The following is a 17,935-nucleotide window of genomic DNA, read 5'->3' on the forward strand; positions in this document are numbered from 1 at the left end:
ATTCTAAAGGAACTACAACAGAGTGGAGAAAACTGTTGTGAAAAGTGGAATCATATAGTAGCATAAAATGGAGTTGCTCAAGTATAAGAGCTTCAAAATTGTGCAAGTACAGTAGTTGAGTAAATGTACTGCGTTACTTTCCACCACTGCTTACAGACACACACACAAACACATGTGGCTGTTAAAGCTGACTGATTCTGATTGGACAGAGTGGCCTCAGTAAGTAATTAAGCCCTCAACATCACAAATTGAGACGTCAACAGCTGCATCAGTCAAATTCACTCAGGAAGCGTTCATCTCGGATGTCGGAGTCGGAGCAGAGGTCAGACCTCCATCCCCGACTCACAGCACAGCAACTTATTCGTGCTTGACAAGTGCAGTAAAGTACAAAAACATCAGCGTAGTGATTTAAGAGTGTCATCAGCTGTCGCTTTTCAGACAGCGAGAAACCGAGAGGAAAAGAGCGAGGTGCATCGTCACTCCACGTGCGAGCCCATGGCTACAGTCGGGGGAATAAGACATTAATGAGTCTTGTCAAAACTGATTTTGTTGGAGCGAGAAACTCTCAGTGTAGAGAGTCATCTCACAGCAAACATCCCAGAAAGTCAACAGGATCTCAGGTTTATCTACTCCACCGTCTGAGCCCAACATGGGACACCTTGTTTTGTTTGTTTGCTTTTGTTTTTCAGTCAAGCGAGCTAATTGCCCCTGAGTTCAGTTTTTATGCTAAGCTAAGTTTTGCTAAGCTAACTGCTCCCTCCAGCTTCATCTTGTACAAACAGACACCGGATGAGAACCTCGGCTGGTTCTCGACAAGAAAGCGAAACGTTGCTGCCCAGCTCAGTCTGAGTATTGCAGCACTGAGCTCAAATGAGCATATTAGCATTTAGTTGAGTATGTGTGGTCCCGGTGGGAGTTGACCCTGATCCACTGCAGTGTTAGTAACCTGATTTAGGCACTGAGCTGTGCAGGAGCGGCCCGCTAACACCCTGAAAACAATGCGGCTTGGATATGCAAGTTGTAGCAGGTGAAAAAGGTCCGAGCTGAGCTTTGCTGTGGTAGGCAGACAAAGCAGTCATACCACACACACACACACACACACACACATGCACACACACACACACACGCTATAATCAATCTGCCTTGGTTCTTTCCCATTATTCAGCCGTGTGCCGAGGGCTCTCCAGTGCTCAGCTGCTCATGCAATATTCAGTTGTGGGATTTACCGGCTGGCTGGGGAGACAGTGTAGTGAAGTGACAGAGCAGGAACTGGTATTGGTGTGTGTGTGTGTGTGTGTGTGTTTGAGCTCAGGACACACAAAGCCTAAAATAGATTTGAGTTCAACCTGTCTCACAAGAGAAGACAGCTTTGACAGGAAGAGTGCAAGTTTGTGAATGAAATGAAATGTGCACTGAAGTGCAGTGTCCACACACACACACACACACACACACACACACACACACACACACACACACACACACACACACACACACACACACACAAATCCTCAGTCAGTACTGAAAGTAAAAGCTCAACATTAAACTGTAAGCCTTTTCACTTTCTGTTGGAAAGTCAGATATCAGTCTGTTCAATATGAAGCTTCAGCCAGTTAGCTTAGCTTAGCATAAAGACTGGAAACAGGTACTCTGACTCTGGCACACCTGCTGAAACCCTCCTTTTAACTCCAGAACCTGCCTGAGAATCATCACGTCTTAAAGCTTTCTTCACTTTGACAGTCATCCAGTGGCGGTTGTCTGTACATCCATCTCAACACTAAACTCACATATTTTAGAGTTCATCCAAATTTTGAACATTTTTGGGGGGTGATTCAATTTCCTCAGACTCCTAACCTCACAGAGAAGCAGGTAGTCCTTCATTTGGACAAAGTGAACAGAGGACGTACGACAACAGCATATCCCACATGCAGTACAAAATAAAAGCACACATGCATGCACTCATACACATTCATCCCCCTCTTTGAAGCAGCTGAGGTTCATACATGTGCAAGCCGTCTCCCTCAGTCACTCATGAATAATAAACAGACAACTGGAGGCAAAGTCTAAACTCCATCCTCAATCCTCAACGGCCTCCCGGCTTCCTATAAACCACGATCATATTTGCTCAGTGAATCTGTGTCAGTAGATCATTAAGCTTCGAAGGCCAACGGAGAGGCGGGAGGTAGATTCAGCTCTGCTTTCGCCTTTTCGTACCTCTTCCTCCGCCTACGCCAACAACAACAACAACAACAACAACAGACCACAAGTTTTTCTCATGAAAGGAGTTGAGGGGGAAACACTGAGGCTTTTTCTCCAGGAATGTTTTTACTTATTAGGTGGACAAAATATATAAAGAGAAGGATAGTTCAGGTTTTTATCTTTAAAGCAAAGAGGGGAAAGAAAATGTAAACTGAAAGGCTACCTTGGTATTTTTTAATTGGCTCTGGGGGAGGGGGGCTCCATAAAAAGAAGTGAATGTGGGCACATAAAAGAAGGTGGAGGAGGAAGAGGAGGAGGAGGAGTGGAGAAACTTCCTCTTAGTGAAAGCATGCCGAAATACGTAAGAATAAAAAGGGTAAGGCTGCACATAATTCACAAGAAGAAAATCAACGTTGTAAAACGGTAAATCGAAGTACAAATGAAAATATATGAAAACATGAAAGACACTTTTTATGACACGCATGCAAAATTAACGGGAGGAGAAGAAGAGGAACACATCGGCTGCATTTTAAGAAGCATCCCCGTACACAAACAACCTGCGGTGGTGTGTGAGTGTCTCCGTGTACGAGAGAATTTTAATTTTTAATTTGCACAGCGGGATAATAATGAGCACAAAAAAAGAAACTGTGCAAGCTTCAAAAGGATAACTCCCCCGGGATCTAAAGCACGAGAAATGAAACTACAAGAGGAAAGAAGCAAACAACAACAACAACAACAAGAGTGAGACGACAAAAATCAAAACTTAATGGGACGAGACGGAAAATAAATGACATTATTAGATTCATTATTATTGATTCATTAGATGCAAGCGAAAATCAAAAGGTGTCGTCTGTGGTTTCAATTTGTTTTGTCTTAATTGGCTACCTGGAAAAAGGTTTAGCAGGTTCATTTGAGGAAAACGTTTTTCCACATATCTCAGATTCAGGTAACATCACCACACTCCCTCTCTATAAACCACCAGGACGATTAAGGACGAGGTTTTGCGAGCCTTTGCAGTCAGTCTGATGTATCCGCAGTGTGAAATAAAGCAAAAGAGGGACAGAAATAGAAAGAAAAGACAAGAAAAAAAAGGAAGAGAGGGTGACAGACACTAAGAAGAAGTGTAAGACAGAGGGATACATATGAAAAAGGTGAAATGGTTGAAGCTCCTCACACACACACACACACACACACACACACACACACACACCTCCTTGACTCCCCTCCGCCCTGCCCGTGTCGTCCCTCACGCCACTTTGACAGCTCAATAATTGACTGCTTATCTTTTATTAATAGAGGGAGCCATTAGGCCACGGAGACGCGTCTGGGGGTTCAGTCTGCGTACGCTCAGAGACAAAGCACCGCCGGTCCTCAGATCAGAGTCGTCCTCTTCCCTTTTGTCTCACACGCTGGCATCTGCTCAAAGCTGCACTGTAGCCTGGCTTCTTGATTAGCCTCGCACACAACAGAGGTGTCCTCGGTGTCTCTGTCGCATGTTACCCGACGTCATCCTCAACAAGCGGGAAATGAATGGGTTCTTTCCAAATCCATCCATCTCAAAATGTCTCCTTTGTTTTTGGGAGTTGGGGGGGCTTTAATTTTAATTCACAGGATGAGAGAGGCCTCTGTAGTCTTCAAAACAACTTCAGATATCAAACTCTATCAGCTAGCTTTTTTATGATCACACATCACGTGACTTTGATATGACAAATATGTCTTTTTGCCAAGATCCAAACTCGATTGCCTCGCTGATGTTGCCTCACTTTAGGCCCACAGAGAAGACGGAGACGGAAGGAAAGACAGCGACTGATCAAAAGATCGCTTTAATCGATCCGTGAAACCGGCTGAGACATGAGACTCAAAGAGGTTGCTCATGCTGACAAAGTACGGAAGACCAAAGAGGACAGAAATGAAGATGTTATCTGGTAATAACCAATAATCACAAGAGAGTTATTTTTAGACAATGGGAGCACAATTCTATTTAATTCAATCAAATTAATGTGTTAGAGCTGCTTTAAATGAGACTGGGGAAATTTCAAAAAGCTTCTTATTACCACGACACGATTAAACAACAAAGACACAGACAAAACTAAATGTTGAATTATTACATCCATGTGCTCTCTGACTTTTGGTAAACTAGACTGAGGGTCTCTGACCACAGTGGTGCTTTGGTCTAAATGCTAACACGCTGATTTCCGGCAGGTATAAAGTTGAGCATGTCGTCATGCCGACAGCTGCCGATTAGCACTAATCTCAACGTACAGATGAGGCTGATGGGAATGTCATTTGTTTACTTTTTTTTTGACCTGATGACGATGCTAACTGGGAAGTTTAAAGATCATCAGAATTGATTACAATTCATCCCGAGTGTCTGCAATTCATCAGCTGGATGATTGATGGATTTCAGTCAAAACTACAAATGTGAACATGGTGGCACTAGCAGGTTCACCAAAGATTTTCTGTAACAAATTTTGTGCCATTCCTGTAGCCGCACCGCTAGTGTGGCTAAATGTAAAACAGACAAACCACACATTTATAGGTGACTTTGTCATCAAAAGCACAAATTAATTTCAATAATGAGAAATTGTGAGATATTAAAAATAATGAGATGTGAGATAAAAGATCTGGCAGCAGCCTAGTGAGACTAAATAATTCAGCACTTGGCATAAAATAAAAATCACTGGATCCACAGTGACTAGTTTCCCAGCTGAACAGTAAAAGTCAATAAACTAATGTCTATTAGTAGATGTAAACAAAAGTATTGAGCAAGCTAACTTTCTCTGAATACTGAAGTGACAAAACCACACACAGATCAATAAGAGTGTGCATCCCAGTCTGTGTAAACGAGAACTGCTGGTTTATGGCTTTTGTTACCTGCAGACACCAGAGGTGCTGAATGAAGCGGGGGAGGAGGGTGAGGGGGGCTCATCCTCCTGTAAAAAGGCCTGCAAGGGACATGAGAGTTACTGAAGTTGCATTGAAGCAGACACACAGCTTCAGCCTTGTGTTTTCCAGGCGTCTGTCACGGCTTTCTGCAGGGATGAGGACAGACTGAGGATGAAGTTCAGCAGGCTTTGAATAAAGGACTTAATCTTAAAGTTTAATATATGGATTCTGGAAAACAACTGCAGTGTAATATCAACCGATTGTTGTTTTGTAACGTATCACCCGGGATGTTTTTATACACGCCTGTGCACCATAAAAACACCAGTCAGCCTGCAATGACGAGTTCCCAAGGTCAGTCCACGTTTACCCTCCAGAAAAACAGCAATTTCACCACATTCGCCGTCCAGTTTGACACATCCTGCCGCTGTACCTTGACCACCTCTCCTGTCTGCGTAATGTATCCACTGTGTGTGCAGAAATGTAAAATTTGGATGGACACTTAGACTGTAAATGCATTCCTGCAAACCTTCTACTTGTCAAAACAGCACATTTGTAACTCTGAAAAAAGGTAACAAAGTAGGATCACCTTGAAACCATAATGGCTGCAGATGCACTCAATGTTTTGTTTTTTTATTATCAACTTTGTGAACGTGTATGAATGACGCTTTAAAAGGAACCAGTTATCTAAAACTGCGAGGAAAATTTGAAGTATGTCACTCCTCAGCGTTGGTTTTGTTGTCACAATTGGATTTTTTTATCACCCAAAAATAACCACATTCATCTCCTCTCACAATCCGACACACACACACACACACACACACACACAGCTGAGTTCTTTCTGAAGCTTACTGAAGGAAGCAACGTGTCCTCAAAACTCAGTGGAAAACACAAATAACAAGCTGTTGAATACCAGCCACAAGGAAAGAGCTTATTAATCAAATCTTCCCATTTCTGCCCGGTGCCAGATATCGTTGGCCATATTATTTTATATTTCAAGGCAGAGCGAGAGGACGCACACAGAGAAAACACTGGAGAAGTGCTGTCGTCCACCAAACCAGAAGAAGAAACCTTTTTTTATGTATAATGAATGAAACCCATTAAAAATGCAGGTCAGGGTGATATGAATTCAATTTCCTCCATCAGCTCAGTAAAAGTGACCTAGAAACAATTAAAGCCAGGATGGATAGTGAAAGTGATTTTATCTCCAGGGAAACGGCTTACACAAGAGTAATTTTGCACATTTGTGAGTTTAACAGTGAGGAAAAGAGAGGTGACGGTCCTAAAAGGAAGACAAAGTGCGTAAGTAGGTTATGAGTCGGCACCGAGGTCTGCGGTTAAACCAGCTGACGGAGAACAGAGGAGGCAGGGAAACATCAAGCAGAGAGCCGAGTCGCTGTTTAATGTTTCGCAGCCAAAAAAGCAGTGAATCTAACCCACTGTGCACAACACAAAATGATCCGCGCCCTCCGAGAGCCCCCCGGCGGAAACTGGAATACAAATGAGACCTTTGTATGCGGCGAACTGCAGCGCGCCACTCCACTCTGCTCCACCCATGATGCTGCACTGCTGGAGACCCACTCTAATCACTTCTGGGCACAAAAAAGCATGACATTTTCAGCTTAGTGACTGAAAACGTGATGCCAAAACCCATGGGCGTTAATATGCTGCTACAGTATGGAAGCTTCCTTTCATGTGGGAAGAGTTTTTTAAAACTGGCTGTAAGGATGTGCTCGCCTTCAGCCACAAGAGGTGAGGCTGACCACTGGTGTCGGGCCATCAGGCCTGAATGTGTTGCATTGTGCAGGTGAGCACCAGGAGGTGCTAGAAGTGGACGAGCCCAGATTATAGGAAACACTGAGAAAACAGACAAACTTACAAATGTACAAAGTATATAAAACAGATCGAAGTCAGATCGCCTCCCAGCTGAAACACACAAAATCATTTGTGTCAACTTCAATTAGATAGACTTAAACGCTTCATTGAAAATCAGTTCAAATACCAGTTTAACTTTCCAAAACACAATAATTACAAAATGGGGTTGAGTTAAGCAACTACTTTGGTAACTGGCTGATCAATTCTTTTGAAAAAATGACATTTTGCTTTCATTTTTGATTTGTTGCTTATCTTTGGGCAGTAATAAGAAACTGAACACCTTTGAGCTCTTTACACATTTCCCGAATCAACCAATTAATCGCATAATCGAAATATTAATCGACAACGAACATGATTAAATGTTCCATCTTCGTCAGTCCCGTTAACATATCGCAACGTGACGTCAAAGCTGACTGTCCCTCATTTTGTGCCGCAGTTAAAAAAATTAGACTAAAGGCGGATTAAACAACAGCCCGCACTTCAGATCCCATTACAGCAGGATCTGAAGTGTCCTACATAATGGTTTTCAAACAGATTGAGAGTTTGTTAAAAGGACTCCTAATTGCAAAACAAAAAAAAAAAAGTTGGCCTCGGCTCTTTAGTCTGTTTGATCACAGAGCAAACGAACTGCGCAGTCACAACAGTGGACATGGGCACATGGGCGCCGACGGATCTCCATCCTGTTCGGCCGAAGAGCCCTCAGGCAGGATCTCTCCTCGCCGCTCCAACAAGTTTTTGCATTATAGGATGACTAAAAATGGACATGTGCAGCGCTCCGTCCATTTATAAAAGTGTTTATTGACTGAAGTGGCTGAAAGCCACCCAGACTTCTAACTGTTTTAATCTGACTGCGTCTATTAAAGGTCTCGGTGAGGTGAGTCAGAATTTTATGGCTCAAGTGTTTTAAAATCCACTTCAAGAGAAGTGCTGCAAAGAAAAGCTATGGACGGCAGTGCATTTCCACATTTTGGCAACATGAGAGTCTGAAACATGTTCAGATAGTGTTGGTTTAGGACTGGTTAGCTTTTTAATATTCTGAACTAACATGGCAGCATAATCCAATCCTCCACTGTCCATCTGTCCATCCAAACACTGCACTAGAATATAATGAAATACTGATAAACACCCCGCTGGCTTTGGTCGACAGCACAGTTAGCTGGTTGCAGCTGTCATTTTTTTCAGCCCACAGTGAGCTAACATATTGTGTGCAACAAACACTAACAGCTAACTTAGTTACGGATAATTGGAAGCTGTTTATTGGGTTACAGTTTCTCAGCAGTATCAATATTCTGAGCAGACATGTCAGCAGACAGCGGAGGAGCAGATCAAACTGCAATGCGGTTGTTAATGTTAATATTATGATTTTGATTCACGTTCACTGTGAAGCCGCAGGTTTCCAGTTTTAAAATCTTCTTCAACTTTACTGAGACATTTTGAACACAGTGAAGAGGAGAGAAAATTGTGGTGGATGGATCTGGTCTGTTTGACTTACACTATATGGACAAAAGTACTCATCATCATCAGTAATCATCCCATTCTAAACACACAGACAGCTCTGCAGCTCTAACAGCTTCCACTCTTCTGTGAAGGCTTTCCACAACATGTTGGAGTGTTTCTGTGGGAATTTGTGCCCATTCATGCAGTAGAGCATTTGTGAGGTCACACACTGATGTTGGACCAAAAGGCCTGGCTCACAATCTCCGTTCCAGTTCATCCCAAAGGTGTTGGATGGGGTTGAGGTCAGGACTCTGTGTGGGCCAGTCAAGTTCTTCCACACCAAACTCATCCAACCATGTCTTTATGGAGCTTTGCTTTGTGCACTGGGGCACAGTCGTGCTGGAATAGAAAAGGGCCTTCAACAAACTGTTGCCACAAAGCTGGAAGCATAGCATTGTCCAAAATGTCTTGGTGTGCTGAAGCATTAAGATTTCCCTTCACTGGAAGTCAGGGGCCGAGCCCAAACCCCTGATAAACAGTCCCATCCTATACTTCTGTCTATATGGTGTGCAAGTGATGGCCACAGGAATGAGTGTTAACCACTGGACAACCAACTCGGTGTCCCTGACCATTTTTACCGCTGCAGCTCAGCTTGCGGTGGTTGGAGCAGAATATTTCTTTTACGAGGTCACACGTCTCACGGTAACCCATTTCATGTAGCAAAACAAAGCTGTCTATTCTCTAAGCTGTAACCAAAGCTTTTAATATCTGCTGTCTGCTAAAATAAATATGGATTAAAGAGACAGTGAAGCTCTATTGTACAGAAAGTTCAGATGCAAAACATCACTCCTTACTGGAGCTACTGGGTAGTTCTTCACAGTGACCAGACTTGACTGAATGAGAGGCCCGTCCTCCGTGTGGTGAATCATTCAAGGTCACCCGTTAACATGATTGAAATCCCCACAACTTCACTCTGTGTCTGTACTGCAGCAGATTAGCTGGACCACACTGCTCAGCATCTGGGAGGCCAGAAGGGTAATGTTTACAGGCTTGTAAAGGGATGCTTATTTCTGACTGGCAACGATAATTAATGCTCATTTCTACACTCATCCAGGGGCAGAGATGAAAGGTTTTAGCTGCCGATGCCAACCTCAGGATTTTCTCTGCATCCATCTGTCCAGCCGATACATCAGGGAGGAGTCCGGTGGAAGCATGGAGGAGGTCATATGACTCAGCAACGCAGGAGCAGGATGCCAGACGTGGCACAGCAGCTTTCCTAATGACTACAATATGTTAAACCTTCTAAGCTCTCCTCCCAGCCGCAAGTTTCTCTAAAAAGGAACCTGACCTACATTTCTCCTCCGTGCTCCGAATTCAGAAAAGGTTCTGCGAGCCGCGGCGAAGGGAGAGCTGAAATAGCAGCTCCCTTTTCTCACACCGCCTGCTGCAAGAGGCAAAGCCCACAGTCCAGCCTGAAGGGCCTTCCTGCAGATAACCAAACCTACCACAATGAAAACTTGTGTTTGTTGGAGAACATGCAAAATGCACCAAGAGTGATGGGGAACAACCTATAAATTTATTGCCATTTTGTGAAAAATGTGCACAATATTACAGTATTAATACCGGCTGTTTTGCCAAAGTGCAAAGTTGCCATGGAAATCAGTGACTAATGTATTACGAGGATTTCCCTGGAACTCAGTGCCTGGACACACAAATCAAAAACACAGCCACACTGGCAATTTGACCACGACGAGGAACAATAACTCCACTCAGCGCGGCAATTCACATTTCCACATGCTGGAATAATCAATACTGAAATGAAGAAACAAATCAAGATGTCAGGGAATGAATCAAAATGTGGCACTCAAAGTCACCATGAATAACAATGAGAACCGACTGCCTCCAGTGCAAAATGTGAATATAAAAATGTCAGTCATTTGAGGCTGATATAACAGTCGTATCACTAGAGAGGCATAAAATTTAATTTCAACCAGAGACAATCATCCAGGAAAAAGCCTGTGGTATTAACGTTATGTGATTAAAGGGGCATTTCTGAAACAACAGGCAGCAGCGAACGTTCTCCTAATTCATTTTTTTCAGCTATGAAAGAAGGAAAATAACATTAACCGAAGCTATAAAACAAGTTTAAAGCGAACAGAGAAACAGCTCTCCAAAGCGTCGCCTTGCATACGCAACTGGACTACAAAGACACCTCGGAGACGGACGATTCAAAGACGGATGAGGCAGCAGAAATGTCACTTCTGACCACACTAAGCCTCAACTGTTTGTGAGCTGCCTCCACATAATCTCATCTACATCTGCCGCAAAGTTTTGACAAATCTCTCTGCCTTTTCAGCCCGTTAACCTCATTTTCCTGCATTACCTCCAAAAGTGCCGGAACATGTGATAAAGTAAACGAGTCCCGGGATGCCCCGTGTCATCGCGGAGCTATTTTAATGATTTGGACAACATGTGAAAATAGGCCACCAGCCACAGAAAACAGCTTGACATGATGACGTCCTTCACAAATGGAATTCATCTATTAGCAGAAATGAGATTTGTGGATTTGGGTTAATCGATGAGGTGGACATTTCATAACTGAACAGTACATCGGGATGTCACACTGTTGATGGAAGTAATGTGCAGTGCATAACGGCTGTTTTACACTGAATGACAGAGGGGCGATGAAGTTTACTCCGGACGTTTTGGGCAGTAATTTTCCAGAATTAATTGCCAGAAGTTTCATCTTGCATCTCAGGGGTGTTTTTCTGAGCCAATTCCAGCACATCTGAGCAAACACATTCAATCGTGAAGACAGCGAGATGCATTTGAAAGCTCTGGAAAAAGCTTGAAAGTGAAGTTTTATGTGAAGTGAAGTGAAGTGCTTTATAAAACGAGCTGAAGAATTACAATTTCTCTTGTTAATTCACTTTTCTTGTTCACTAATTCGATGAATCAGTGAAGTATTTACCCCGTGAACCAAAGTGAAAGGTGGAAAATGGCGGAAAACTGAAAAATCAAATTGGAAGGAAAACTCGAATCACCTTCTGGTGGTTGTATGCCTCCACACACCAGTCAAGCTTCAGTTTACAGCCATGTCGGTCCAGGCTGATATCATATGTATGTAGTGCCTGATCAGTATCTCAAGCTCAGTGTCATCTAAACTAATGAGCTTGTGGTGGACTACAAAGCTTCAAATACGGATGTTGCCGCAAAGAAGCCACAGATCCTAAAACATTGGAGGCTTCGCACACACGTTGAACCCAGCAGCAAAGACAACACAGTTTGGAGGTGGACACCTGAGATCAGGGCCACCAGTTCAGTACGAGACCACATGTGACACCTGGTCACAGTCTGCCCTTCTGTTCCTGAGTCCTGCTGCTGAATAACGGACAGAAAACATTACGATGTTATAGAGAAGATGATCTTTGAACTTTCGGATATAAAATGTCTTTACTTCTTCTTTTTATCCTGCTGGACGTTTGCGTGGAAGGTCATGATTAGTGGTGAATTCCTGAGTCACCACTAAAAATGTGTTTTGTGAGGTCACAGAGAGTTTTGAGCACCAGAATCTTTGATTTTTGAAGAAATTCCCCTCGAGGTGTTTGTGAGATATCACATTCATGAAGAGCAGCCATATGGACTCACCTAAGAACACAATTACAGGAAAATAAATACATTCTGAAAATTGTTGGTGATTAATTGATCACATAATGGATTAATAAGATATTTTGCATCCAGACAGTGGACTTTGACCGCGTATATATTAATTTTTTTGACAACAACATGAGATCAGAACAGTTGGAGCACCTGATTCACAAGCATTTAAGTCAAATATTCAGTCTCAGTTTAGCTGTGTTTCTCGGTCTCCACCGACTCCCGACTCACTGCACTTTCAGGGCCACGTAAGCGAGAGTTATCAGCTGCAGTGGATAATGGCAGCAAACACTGAGGTATTATGTCTCTCTGAGCCACTGCCTCTGATGAATGAAACCTCACTGTTTGATATCTCCCCGGAAAGCTGTTCTTATCATGCGTCAGGTTCAGCTGGATGCCGCCGAGCCTGCTCGCCGTCGCCCTGTGGTCTGTTTACGCCATTTAGACCCACCAAAGAGGACACGTCGGGCCCGCAGACTGAACGTTTTACGGAGACGTTGTGATAGGCCAAGGTTGGCTTCGCTCTGCTCAATCAGAGTTGACATTTTCTTTCAAGTCCAGCTGAACTGTAAAAAGAAATGTCATTCTCGATCCCATATGTCAGGCGGCACGTGTGCTTGTTGAATTTTCCGGTTGGTACGAATGCAATTCAGGGAGCGAATTCTAATATAACATCAGTGCTGCACGTCCGTGAAGAATACTGCACAGTAATGCAGTTTTGGCTCCTGAGCCCAAAGGTATTTAAAGCCTGTCTTTCATTTTTCATCAGTTCTCACAACCTTTTCTCACACAAAAAAGACTCACTTCTTTCTATGCTGCTGTGCTGTTCCTCAAAAAGCAGCTGAGTACATCCTTGACATAATCAGGTTAAATGAGGATATTTGCAGTAATCTGGTGTTTACGTCTACACCTTATCTACTCTATAGTATCTGTCAGACTGCCACGACTCCCTATCAGTGCCTGTCATGGCCGTCAGCTGAAGTACACCACTCAAAGTCAATGTAAACATTTTGTGCCTGTCAGGTTTTTTTCAGTATTTCAGGTTTTTGCGGACACACAACACGTGCAGACTGTCATATTGCAGCTTATTTACATGTTCCCGAACTCGCCGTGGAGAAAAGCAGGGAATTCAAACAATAGCTGAGCAGATAATATCAACACTGGTTCCTCAAAATTAAATACTATCTGTGGAGGAAATAATGGGAGGACAGAAAAGGTGAGCATTCAGGCATGGCGCTGGGCGCTGAGGCGTGAGGAAAGTCAGCTGGAGGCTAAATTGATCAGACTGCAGGGTCACAAAGCATCTCAAATGTGTGTTTATGTGTTTGTGTGTGTGTGTAGGTGACTGTTCCTGTTCTTTCGCGTCCTGTTCTCCAGGACGTGCTGCCTCAGCGAGATGGAGGAGGCTGGATGTCTTACATAAGGCCCTCTGATTTAACATTTCAAAGACTGTGGCAGGGAGACTCACCTGACAAACACATCCATGTGAGAACAAGCACCAAAGCCAAGAACTGCTGCATGGATTTCCCTGAAATTTTGGCACAGACATTCATGGTTCCCAGAGGATGAATCCTGTTTCCTGTTACGGTACCATGAGGTTGTGTTTTTTTTAATTAAAATCTCAGGATGGCTTGCTATAAAACCTCTTGCCGAGACACACGGTGGCACCCACAGACATTTACAAACAATTACAAACGAAATTTGGTGCAGCTGTTCTTGGTTTCCAGAGGATAAATACAAATGACTTTGGTGATTCCCTGACTTGTCCTCGGGCATCACCATGAGTCTGAGATTTGTACTTTTGAGGAAAATATCCCAGATCAAATGCATTGCCATGGAAATTTGGCACAGACATTCGTGTTGCCTTTTTGTAACTTTGGTGTTAGCTTAACTTTTCCTCTGGCTCCATCATCAAAGTTTTCATTTGTACAGTAATTTGGTTTCTGACCAAATGCTAAACTAACATTGATATTCAACCTGCACCTTATGTTTAGCACAAATTAGCAAATCTTAGTTTGCCGTCGCTAGCATTTAGCCACTAAGTGCAGCCTCACAGAGCTGCTGTCGTGGCTCTTGGTCTTGTCTAAACTCCCAAACATTGGCACAGGACAGGCACCGAGTGCAGGACAACAAGAACAAGGAGGGGAACATAAAACAATGAGAGGCTTTAACTGCCTCTCATTCGTCCTACTCTAAATTCCCGCAGTGTGAGCATCCCAGGCTGCCAGGGGACAAAAGAGCAAGTGTCTCGCTGCTGCTCAAAGCGACATCTCAGCACTCTCGCCTCCAACAGGCCCAAATATGACAGCCTACTGGGCCCAGCTGCCATTCGAGGGTCGGTTCAATCCCAGCTCTGTCTCGGAGACGCTCAGCTTCACGCCTGTGGGCTGATGAGCAGAAATGCAACCGATGCCCACTTCAAAAATACCAACAGCAAACGCAGCTTCTTGCCCTCGGCTCCGATGAGTCGAGAGGCTTAGGTGGTAACATCGCGAGCGTGACTGGTTTCACACGGTGGATAGAAGGCTAGAGTGGCACTCAGCAGACACGGCCATCTTTAGGAACAAGTGCGCAATTATTGGGAGGCATTCAAAACAACCCGAGTGATGAAAAGGCGCTCATTCAAATGCCTCTCACGGCGAAGTGACGGAGCATGAAAGTACATTTCACGTTGGCGCTGAGGATGTCACAGAGTGGATAATAAGGACACCCCCTCAAAGCAGCCTTCATGCGCTTCACATCCTGACTTAACGTTATGAGCAGCAGCAGACGAGATCCTCATAAACTCGCTCTGCTGCCTGATGAAAAGGTGCACATACATGACAGCATTTGCATTTCAGCAGCCAGTTCTTATTTTTTTATTTTTTGCACCCAAGCACGACATCGGGATTTCTCGACCACAGGCAATTATCACTCAACCACCCTCTAAGGCAGGCGATTAAGGGGCCCCTCCCTTACCTGTGACAGGTGATTATTAAGCATCTCAGCGTGGAGCAGCACGTGTCCTGAAGCGACTCTTAAAACGTGAGATCAGTGCCGAGGCAGCACTTCTGTAAGCCTCGCAGTCTAATAGCCTTGGGCTTCAGAGACCTCCGAGCCACGGCAAGAGTGATTTATGAAGGCATGAAGAAATTATGGGATAAACTGATAAAATCGGGGGAAGAGCAAAGTCTACGAGCTTAAATTAAAAAAAACAAAAAATCATTTCCACCTGGCCCCTTGTGAGCGTTACAGCAGTGACCCATGCAAGACCAGCAGTTACCAGGAACAGACATGACCTATTGGAATCAGAGCGTGTCGACGTTAAGGTCTAAACATGAATCGTCACACAATCGTCGCATGGGAACACGTTAGGAGGCCCGGACTTCTTATCGTGTCAGACTCATTAGTTACTCCTCAATCCAGCCGCTTAAGTCTTTCTCACTTTTCAGTGCAGACTTAAAAAAAACTGCTCTTGCAGTCTTGTTTGCTGAGCTAAGCTAACAGCAAACTTGTCAACAAACTAGTCTGCAAGGCATTCACATCATTCCTCTTATTCCTGTTGTGAGAAATGTGTATGTTGAACCTTCATTTATACACAAACAGTGTGGGAAACGTGCTCTATTCTTTATTGTTTTCCAATCTCGTATCTGTTGGTCAGATAAGAGGGCGAAGCCAGGACCTGGTTAGCTTAGCTTAGCATAAAGACTGGAGTCAGAGAAGTACCGGTTTTCTCCCTCAGCTCTCAGCAAGAAAGCGATTTAAAACCAACAACGACGTTTAAGTTTTTAGTGACATTTTTCATTACAACGTAAGGAATCAGCAGGTTTGAGGAGGATCTGCTCCTGATGGGTGTCCACTTGGCTGTGAATGAAAAACCTAAAAACAAATTTCGCTGACTGCGTCCAATCTTCATGTTTTGTTTTGTTTTGTTTTTCCAAAGTCTGCAAAAAGATTCTCCTATGAGTCTCCGGTAGTTAAAGATGGCCTCCTGTAAACAAACAGATGTTCTCTTTGAGGTCCTCAGGGAGGCTAACAAACATACCGAAAGCATTTCCATCCAACATTTTCAATCCTGTATTTCTGATAGCCAAAACCCAAAACATACTCCCTTTGAAGGACTGGCAGCTCGTCGGCTTGTTCAGCCACGTCGAGAGGCTGATTTCACCGAGTGAGACAGCCGATCTGACGGGCGGTGAACAAGCCGAGCTCCTCCTGTCCAAACTCTGACGGGTGGCGGTCAATCGAGAGGCTGCAGTGATCCTGAGTGGCAGCTTACTTAACACAAGAGGAGAAGTGACTCTGCTGAGCCTCCATTTACACCAACGCACTGCGGGACACCAACACGTTAAGTGCAGCGGCTCTTTATGGTGGACCGCCGACACCGTCCGGGGTCACATCGGCGGGGACTGGACCTGCAGACTGTTTCAGCTAAAGGAACCTTTTTTCTTTAATCTACTTGTCCAATCTGCTGAATAACATGACAGCTCTGCTATTCCTGGAAATGAATTAGTCTTATTTCAGCTAAAAGCCACACAATGTAATGCCCACTGGGGGTATTAACTTAAGAGGATATCGAGAGGCTAAGGAGAAGCTGTTGAAAATAAAAAATAAAAACACACACACGCTCCTCCCAACTCCCATATTAATCACAGCTTCTCCACAGGCTGACAGCTGCTGGCCAAAGTCTGGCAGCAGGTGCAGTTTCAGCCACAAACTCCTGAAAAGTCACTGAGGTTTTGTCACTTTTAGCTGCGAAATTGCTGGAAATCAGCATCGACGGAGGGGGTGAAGCCTGATGCTGACTCCAAACCACAGAGTGACTCGGCTGGGTGTCACACTGACACCAGATCGGTTACTCTCTCATGTCAGTGTTTTAATGACAGAGTTGAATCAAAAACACATGTGGAAAAATAATGCAATGAGCTATTATTGATTAACCCGCTGGTCATTTTCTCACTTAACCGATGAAGAAAACTGCAGGAAAAGCCCCAGCAAAAGTTGACCAATTCTCAAGATTACGTGTTCAGATATTTCACGTAAGATGCAAACATCACATTTGAGAACCTGGAAATGTTTGTCTGAAATGATATCAGAGCGGCTGCTGATTAATTTTCTGTTAACTGACTGTTTAATTGATTGTTTCAGCTCCAACATGAGCCGCTGGAGCTCCGCGATGGCTTGAGTTATTAATGAGGTCCTCATTATGCTGCACGAACGTCTTGGCTTGCTTTTAATTCAGGTCTTTCTGACACGCAGGTCAGTTCAGAAGTTTGATGTGATTAAAATCACTAACAAACTGACACTGACAAACAAATTTTTGCATTTTGATATTTTGAACTGTCACGCTTAACTTGCACTCCAACACTGACAAGAACTCCTAAAAGTGCAAGAAGAAGCTGTACTTTGATAATCGATTAATCATTTAAACCACTGATACTGCAAACTCTTAATCATTGCAGCTTCTCAGATGTTTGCCCTCTTCTGTTTATCATCACTGTAAACAACAAAAAAACAAAACAAAACTCATAGCTTTGGGTTTTGGTGTGTAATATGTCACCTTGAGCTCTTACATTCTGACATTTTAAAAGGCAAAACAATCAATAGCTTCATTCATCTCTGACGGAAACAGTCAAATCCTAACAGCTCCTGGAATAACAAACCCAGCTCTGTGTCACTGCTGAAGTCCCGCGCTGTTGTGGATGTGGAGTTTGGGGATTGTTTTGACAAAACAGAAGCAGTCTGATCACATAAATCTAAATCAGAGTTTCGTGGCTTTCAGCGTGAGCCAAACCTCCATGGCGCAGCCTGGCACCGTGATCTGGCATGAAGCTGGTTTTCTACCTCGACAGCTGAGTGGATGATTGTGAGCAGCCAGGCCCTCCCAACCTAAAGCACACCAGCGGAA

The 17,935-nt window shown here is 43.8% G+C and overlaps 1 protein-coding gene across 2 annotated transcripts in view; it reads right to left on the reverse strand.

Moving 5' to 3' along the window:
* pacs2 (phosphofurin acidic cluster sorting protein 2) overlaps positions 1-17,935 on the reverse strand; it is a 52,061-nt gene that overhangs the window by 33,340 nt on the left and 786 nt on the right. The gene's annotated exons all lie outside the window — the stretch shown is intronic.

Source organism: Scatophagus argus, chromosome 15 (assembly GCF_020382885.2).
Source record: "Scatophagus argus isolate fScaArg1 chromosome 15, fScaArg1.pri, whole genome shotgun sequence".
Classification (NCBI taxonomy): Eukaryota; Metazoa; Chordata; class Actinopteri; family Scatophagidae; genus Scatophagus; species Scatophagus argus.